Consider the following 9,188-nt stretch of genomic DNA (forward strand, 5'->3'; position numbering starts at 1 on the left):
CATATACAACATTATATTCATTAAGTAGCTGAAAGTTTTCTAAACAATAAGCCAAAATGGGAATGGAGAAAGCTTTTGTTAAAAAGGGATGACAGCAAGTAGAGATCAGAAAATAGACAAGACAAAGCTGGAATTTACTGTAGAAAAAACAGCAAAAACATGCACTGGGTGTAAATAACTACACATGGAAAGGTGATCGAATAGGATGCGATCAAGCAGAATTTTGAACTGCAGGTTACAGACTGCCTTCCCTACCAAGAATTAATATTAAGAGTATAGGAAACGAGAAAGGGAGAGTGATAAGTGAAAGACCACCTCTGTTAGAGTTTTTAGTTGAGTGTAGATCAGAAGCTGCCATTAAAAAAGGGATAATTAGTAGGGCATATGAAACAGTGCATAACTATAAGAATTAAGCAGAAGTCAGAAAAGACTGGGAAGAGAGACTGGAAAAGCAATTTACAAAGGAACAATGGCAGGACACCTGTATTGCTTCCAAGTATGCAGCAAAGTCCAGAAGGCTTAAGATTTTTGCTTGGAAGTGTTTGCACTGTCATGTTTATATCCAAAGCAGACTTAAGTAGGACAGAGAGAGGTAACAAATAGAAGTTATGTCCTTACCATAATGTTCCATGTGGAGTGTTCATCTCGCCTTTGTTCTTACACATGGGTTCGGAGCCGATCCTCGGCTCCGTGCCGGCCTCTTGCAAGCTCTGCATCGAGAAGAAGCTCGAGACAATCTAATACCCACAATCCCCCTCTGCCTTTACCTCAGATCTAGTTTGCAAGCAAACCAATCTACATAAAAGCACATTCATGCTTACACACATAAACATATCTAAACAGACACATATAAACATATATGTGTATACCAACTATGTACACAGAATAATAGCAGTAGCAAAAATGCTTCTGGCCAGGCATCAAAGAACGTTCTTCCTAAGGGTGGGAGGGTGGGACTGTAAGAACAAAGGCGAGATGAACACTCCACATGGAACGCGTTATGGTAAGGACATAACTTCTATATGTGATAGTGTTCAATCTCGCGTTTGTTCTTACACATGGGTAGCGCCCTAGCTCCTTGATCCTGAGGAACTCACGGGAGGACGTTCTTGAGCACAGTGGAACCAAAGGTTGCCCTGTCCCTAGAAACCTTGTCTACTTTATAATGAGAAATAAATGTATGTGGCTTAGACCAGGTAGCAGCCGCACAAATAGCATCCAGAGGTAGGCGAGCTGCATGAGCCAAAGACGAGATATCGATCTTGTGGAATGTCCTTTGGGTTTGTGTAAAGGGGTTGATCTGCAGAATCGTAGACATAGATTATACAATCTGTTAACCATTTAGAAAGAGTTCTTTTGGTAACTGCAAGTCCTTTCCTGCTATCAGCAAAAGCCACAAAGAGTTGATCTGTTTTCCTGTGATCTTTTGTTCTATCCAAATAAAACCTTAGCTGTCTGTGAACATCTAATTTGTGTAACATATACTCCATTTTGTTGGAGTGGTTTTTGAAGAAAGTGGGTAATTCAATGGACTGATTAATATTGTTAATGGAACATACTTTAGGGAGGAAGGATGAATTGGTTCAAGAGAAACTCTGTCAGAGTGAAAGATCAAATAAGGGTGCTTGATGGAGCGAGCCTGAAGTTCAGACACTCGCCTAGCAGAAGTAATGGCTACCAGAAAGAGAGTTTTCCAGGACAAAAATTTTAATGGGCAAGAAGAGGCAGGTTCAAAAGGGGGCAACATTAATTTAGATAGCAACAAGTTTAGACTCCAAGGTGAGCCACGAGATCTGACCGGTGGTCTAATATGAAAAACTCCTTTTAAAAAGGCTTTACAAAGTCTGTGAGCCATAACAGGAGCTCCACATTCTTCCACATGGAAATTCGAAATGGCAGCCAATTGAACTTTTAGAGTAGCAGGAGAAGCACCCTGATGAAATAAGTCTGTTAAGAACTCTAATATCTTATTCAAAGGAGCTATAAAGGGATCCACATGGTGTGTCTTCGCCCAGAATACAAACCGTTTCCATTTGCTAGTATATGTTTTCGTAGTGGAAGCTTTATGCGAAGCCACTAAAATATCCTGGACTGCTGGTGACAAAAAATCAGACCTGGCTAAGTTGGGAATTGGAGCAGCCAAGCTGCTAGATGGAGTGACAGGAGCGCGGGATGGGGAACCCCTGACGAGTGAGTCAATAGATCTGGCTCTGGGTCCAGAATCCAGGGTCCCCGAATGCAGTGTATTTTCAGGAAGGGAAACCAAATTTGACGAGGCCAGAATGGAGCAATGAGGATTATCGTCCTGTGTAGGTTCCTGGCTTTCTGGAGAAACTTCGATATCAGAGGAAATGGGGGAATGCGATAGGAGTCCCGGGGCCAATCAGAAACCAGTGCGTCCCTGGGGACTTCCCTGGAGGGGGTAATAGGGCAAAGTAGCTCCTGCATTTGGCATTCATTGGAGACGCAAACAGGTCGCAGGAAGGCTGGCCCCACGTGCGAAAAATCCTTTCCGCCACTGACTGTTTTAGAGACCACTCGTGCGGTAACAGAATTGCTCTGCTCAGCCTGTCGGCTATGACGTTGGATGACCCCGGGATGTGCGTTGCTATTAGAAAGCGACCCGTGGACTCCGCCCACTGCCAAATTCTCATGGCCTCTCTGCATAGTTGATAGGACTTGGTTCCCCTTGTTTGTTTATGTACCAGACTACCGACATGTTGTCCGTCTGAACTGCAATAGTCCCTAGAGGAAAGAGGGAGCAAAGTGTTGCAACGCTAGAAACACTGCCCTCAACTCTAGAACATTGATGTGCAGATTGTACTCCAAATTGGTCCATTCGCCTTGGACTGTCTGTCCCTGAAAGATGCCCCCACCCTATCAGGGAAGCGTCCGTGGTCACCGTAACTGTGGTGGGTAGCACAAACGGCCTCCCTGGGAAAGGTTGCACGTTTGAAGCCACCAGTTTAGATCTGTTTTGCAAGTCTTTGTTATAAGAATCTCGTGTGTTAGAGGTAGTTGTTGAAATGACCATTGAGCAAACAGTAGCCATTGTAGGACTCTCATGTGCAGCCTTCCCAGGGAATTGCAATAAGGGAGGCTGACATGAGGCCCAACACCTTCAGTACTAGTTTTGCAGGAGATTTCCTTGACAAGAGTAGAAGACGTATGTGAGTCTGCAGTGATAATATCCTTTCTGGGGGGAGCTTCAGAATTAATTGACGTGTGTTTAACTCTGCTCCTATGAACAAGATATTTTGTGATGGCTGAAGTAAGGATTTTCCAAAATTTACGGAGATCCCTAGGTGAACACACAGTTGAAGAACATAGTCTCTGGCCTGCAGTAGTTGACGCCGGGTGGTGGCTGAAAGGAGCCAGTCGTCCAGATACGGAAACACCTGGAATCCCTGACGTCTCAAGTGAGACGCTACCACTGCCATACATTTGGTGAAGACCCTGGGGACAGAGGTCAGAGCAAAGGGCAGGGCTCGAAATTGAAAGTGACTGGCTCCCAGCCGGAAGCGCAAATGATCTCTGGATGCCCTGGCCATTTTGATGTGGTAGTATGCATCCTCTAGATCTATTGAGCACATCCACTCGTCCTTCTGTAAGAATGGAAGGATCGATTGAAGCGTGACCATTCGAAACTTTTCTTTCTTGACGAAAGTATTGAGGTAGCTTAGGTCTAGAATGGGCCTCCAGTCCCCTGTTTTCTTTGGAACTAAAAAGAACCTTGAGTAAGTCCCGAATCCTTGCTGGTCCGCTGGGACTGGCTGGATGACTCTTTTTTCTAGCAGCTTTGAAATTTCTAAAGCTGCTGGCTCTCGCAGATGGGGCGGTACCATCTGGGAGTCTTTTCTTTGGAATGGGATAGGATAGAAAGGGTATGGAGTAACCTCTGGTAACTACGCTTTTTACCCACTTGTCTGTAGTTATACCTTGCCAGGCCTGAGGGTATAAAGCTAAGCGACCCCCGACTGCCTCCAGAGCAGGACAGTCGGGCCTCCTCTCAGGAGTGCTGGAAAGGTTTACCAGGGAGTGTATCCCTGTCACCTTGATGTTGCGGACCCCTCTGCCGCCAGGGCGGCGTCTTCCACCTCTGCCCCTCCTCTGCCTCTAGGGGAGCATCACCCTGTGTGCCTGAGAAAGACCCTTGGGGTTTCGAAACCACATTTTCCCACCGCGTTGCCCTTTGGGGTACGGTCTAGGTGGGGTGGAAAAACGGACTCCGACAGCAGACAGAGTCTTTCCCTCTTGTTCACACCGGGTAAGGGTCTCCTTTACCTTGGGGCCAAAAGAGTGGCACCGTCAAATGGGGCGTTTGTAAAGGAAGACTTGAAGGCTTCCGCAAAGGAGCATAGGCATCCAGGATTGTCTACGAAGAGCAATCGCTGAAGCTGCTGCCCTACTCGAACCTTCGGCTGCGTAAGAAATCAGCCTCATGGACGAGTTAACAATCGATGTTAGGGTATTAAGTTGCGCTGTCACTTTCTCTGAGACAGCTGCATCTGTAGTACCCTGGAGGGTATCTCCCAACTCTTTGACTAGATCCCTCTGCAGACGTGTAAAATGGGTCAAATAGTTCAGGGACCGCATGGAAAAAGCCGCTGAACTAAAAATGCGCTTCCCATATCTATCCATCGTCCTAGAATCTTTATTAGGCGGATGGACAGACGAAGAAGACTCCGACATCTCCTTTTGCGTGCCTGCAGCCCCCACCATAGCGTCTACTGGACCTCCTTTAGTAAGGTAGGACTTATCCTGAGGTGCTGTGATGTACTTGTTGGTTTCCTTGGAACAGGTTCCACTGTGTCAGGAGCCTCCCACGCCCTTCGAGCAATAAGTTCCATTAGTTCGTCGAAGGGCAGAGTGACCCAGGAGGAGGAAGGGCGAGCACCAAATGCCTTCAGCAGAACTGACTCATCCTCAGAAGGGGGAAGGGACTGCCAGTCACCTCTCTGTTTCAGGATCTCCAAAATGTCTGAAAAAGAGACATCTTCTGAAGGTGACTTAGGGGACCCCTCTGACTCATCTAAGTCAGTATCAGATGTTATGGATTCCTGTGGAGAATCAAGTGTCTCCTCTTACACAGTCTCTTCCTAGGGACTTCCTCGTGGGGAGCATCCGAAGAAGCCTCGGAGGAAGAGGGGGCACCCTCCAGGGGTGGCTGAGGCACTGGTGCCAGACGCTTGGATGTGGCCGTGGGTGCAGATGAAGACAAAGGCCCTTTATGGGGAGGAGAAACTGCTTCCACTGATGTGGTTGTCTGGGTAGACAACACCTTCCTCATCAGGTCGAACGCCCCGGTCCCGCATCGAAGAGTCCCCGGTTCGAAGAAATGGGAAGAATCCCGACACGGGCACCGAAGGCATCGACCCGAGGACGGAGCCGAATCGATCCGTGCGAGGCCCGAGGGGAGAGTCGGAACCGACACGCCGGTTCGACTCGCCCCGGAACCAAGAACAGACCGTCGGCTCCGAGACTCGGTACCGGTCCGACGGAGTCGAGGTGAGGGAACAGACCGAGAAAAGGACGGTTCTGGACCCGAGGGCTCTACAATCAGCAGATCAGCCTCTTCCGGCTCCAAAGACTGAATCGGTCTCGGAGGAGGAATGGATGGAGATACAGGAAGGCCTTCAAGTTTCGACACCAACTGGGTGGAAACCGAAATAAGTTTAGAGAGGGCCGAATGCTCCAACAACTTCTGCACCACGCGATCCACATCGACATCCGAAAGTTTGGAGGAAGAACGGGTCGAAGGAACCGAAGACGGAGCCGACCTCAATATGGCGAAGGAGGAGCTCCATCACCGGTTCCAAGACTCGAGGCTCAGGAACCGACACCAGTTGAACACTCGGCCCGAAGTCTGTGGAACCGGTGATCTAACCTTTGAAGAAGAGCTCGGAGCCGATGACTTAGGCTCCGGCGTCTTCGATTCCTTAGAGGACTTGATGCCTGGTCAGAAGCATCCAAAGCCTCTTGGAAAGCTGGTTTCAGTAGACCTCTGTCCATCAGTTTCCTGCGCCTATCTGTCATGACCCTCCCACTAAAAGAGTGACAGATGGAGCAATCCTCTTGTAAGTGAAGAGGGCCAAGGCAGTAGACGCAGGAACTGTGGTTGTCAGTGACCGACATTTTTTGGCCACACTGACAACGTTTGAACCCAGACTTTGCTTTCTCCGACATAGTATAACAATATATAACTACAGAAAAACACAGTCAATCCGAGAAAAAAGTCACAATCAGGTTAATGTCAAATCCGGTTAAATTGTCTCAATATGGTAGATGTGAATGGTGTAGGCCCCGATACAAAAATACCGAAAATAAGGTTAACGGTACCAAGGAATTACGGAACCACAACACAATCACACTTGTTAATACAGATAATATCAACTAGAATATATTTCTTAATAAAATACAACAAAAAAAGTTATATCTTAGCTTAGAAACTCTCGAGCTAGCTCCCAACGATGCGTATGCAGCAGCGGCAAACTAGATCTGAGGTAAAGGCAGAGGGGGATTGTGGGTATTAGATTGTCTCGAGCTTCTTCTCGATGCAGAGCTTGCAAGAGGCCGGCACGGAGCCGAGTATCGGCTCCGAACCCATGTGTAAGAACAAACGGCGAGATTGAACACTATCACATGATGGCAGATTTTAAAAACTCACTGCAGAGTACTTTTTCAGAAATATTGGAGGAGCAAATGGTGCTAACGAACGACTCTTTTGAGATGGGGTGCAGGATCTGAATTGCTTGCACACAGCAAGGCCTTACTAAGTTTATGTTACTGGCTGCCAAAACATTAGCAGTGGAAAATGGAAATTAAAATCTAAACCAGCTGTAAATTATGTACTGAAACAATATGAGGTGGGTTCTTTAAAAAGGAAAAGAACAAATTACATAGAAAGAAATGAAGGTTGAAGGAGCAATACATGCACAATACTGTTTAGGAGAAGGAGGAGGGAGGTTTAAGGGATGGCAGAAATTCTGCCATGTATGCAATGCTTTAGTGAATGGTTAATAATTAAAAAGAAAATGCATACGTATAAGTACATGAAAACAATGAGAAGTAGTGTTTCAGGTTGATTGCTAAATTATGTGCGCACCCATGAAACAAAGACATTTGTAAAAAAAAAAAAAAGAGAGAGAGAGAGAAATATCACTATTGTTTTTTTCTAGTAATATATGTGTACCTGTGGTATTTAAATTATGATTTAATATAGATGTTACAAAAGGACCTAATTCTATTATACAGTTATCTGAGAGTAGATGAGTTGTTCTTAAGGAAGTTTTTCCATGCAGACTCTTATTCTTTAATCATATTTTTTGATGTATAAGATAATTCATGTGAAAATTATAGCACATTTTTTTCATCCAAACAGGGACAAGAGAAATGAGAATTTTAAGTGAGGTACAGCTGAATTTACTACAAGTGTCCACTGACGTGTTTCAATGAGTATTAGCTACATCAAAGTCTTAAGTAAAACTGCATTGTTTATAATTATGAGAAAACAAAAAGGTTTTCCAACAAATGAAAACTAGGACATAGTCACTTAGTGATTGGACAGACACATACACCTGTAGTGTTCAAACCTAAATGCTATGTTTAACAGAAACCTCGTCAGCTTTACCTGTAAATTTGACTAGTTGAGCGAGGCCAAATTGCATGCGAGTGTGCATGGGTGTGTGTGCGTGTGTATTTCTGAATGTTATACGCCAAATACGAGTCTAGGCTGAAGTCATACATGAATGCAAGTCCATTGTAGTTACTACTCAAGATCCACGTGAGAATATATTCAGTAGTGTCTGTTGGCAAACTAGAACAGATATAAGGAGCCTGAGGCCATCTGTTTTACTAGACTGTTTCTCAGGAAGGCAAGAAGTCGTCTAAACAGGTAGATACGGGGAGTTGGAGACTAAGAGGGGAGTATATTCATCTGGCTTTGAGGATGATGGAGCCGTTAACGAGCTGTTTCCTGTAATCCGTTGTTGCAAGGTTTAATTCTCTCCGTATCCACTGCCTAATTGTGTTACTCTGAGCAAGTCACTTAACCAGACACTTCTCACAGTCCATGTCTGAAAAAGATCCATGGAGACCAGTGCTCTACTCCAGAAAAAGTACAGTTTTGTACCTACCATAAATGTAGATGTTCGAGTGCTAATACAGGTGCAGTCATAACAGATGGGTTATCCTGCCGTCAGGCGGGTCCTCGGTCGGCCGAATTCCAAAGTCTAGGTCTGGCGTCGGTTGTCGTCGCTTCTTCCCTGACGTCAGTGCGGCAGGGGTATTAAAGAACCAGCCGACACCATCTTCTTCAGTTTTTCTTGCCCCAGATGTCAGGTGCCCCCAGAAGGAAGGCAAAACATAAACATATGTAATAATGCAATATAGAATAATGAAAAGACAGTAGTTTGCAAGCAAATACACCATAAAAGAATACCCCAATCAGGTTGTATGAGAAGGTGTTTGTCATAAGGCCTGTCCCAAGAGGGGATGTTGGGAGGGAAACCTGGACTGCAGCTGTATTAGCACTTGAACATCTACATTTATGGTAGGTACAAAACTGTACTGTGTTCATCGTGCATACAGCTGCAGTCATAACAGGGGTGGCAGGCACCAAGTGGAACTAGAAGGAGCAAGGATGCCCTGCAAGACTGCTGTGGCAAAGCCCGCTCTAGATCTATAGTAAAGTGGAAGGTGATAGTGCTTGGAGAAAGTGTGCACAGAACTCCAAGTGGCTGCTTCCAAAATGTCCTTGGTAGGAACCCCCCTGAGGAAAGCTGCAGAGGTAGCTGTGGCCCTTGTGGAGTGGGATCTGATGCTTGAAGGCACAGTTTTTCCATGAAATGAGTAACAAAAGCGTATGCAGTGGGCTATCCATTTTGAGATTGTCTGTTTGGAGATGGCCTTTCCTTGAGCACCTGTAGCATAGGACACAAAGAGTTGCTCAGATTTTCTGAATGGCTTTGTCCTGTCCAAATAATAACGAAGTTGTCTGTGAATGTCCAAGGAATGTAGTAGTCTTTCCCCTTTGTTTTGTGGTTTAGGGTAAAAGGTAGGCAAGTGGATAGTCTGATTCAAGGCTACACTGGATACTACCTTTGGCATAAAGGAAGGGTTGGTTCGTAAGGAAACTCTGTCCTGATGGAAAATGATGAAAGGTTGCACAGCCATGAGGGCCTGTAGTT

This window comes from Protopterus annectens, chromosome 3.part1, assembly GCF_019279795.1.
Source record: "Protopterus annectens isolate FY-2018-M chromosome 3.part1, PAN1.0, whole genome shotgun sequence".
Taxonomy (NCBI): domain Eukaryota; kingdom Metazoa; phylum Chordata; order Ceratodontiformes; family Protopteridae; genus Protopterus; species Protopterus annectens.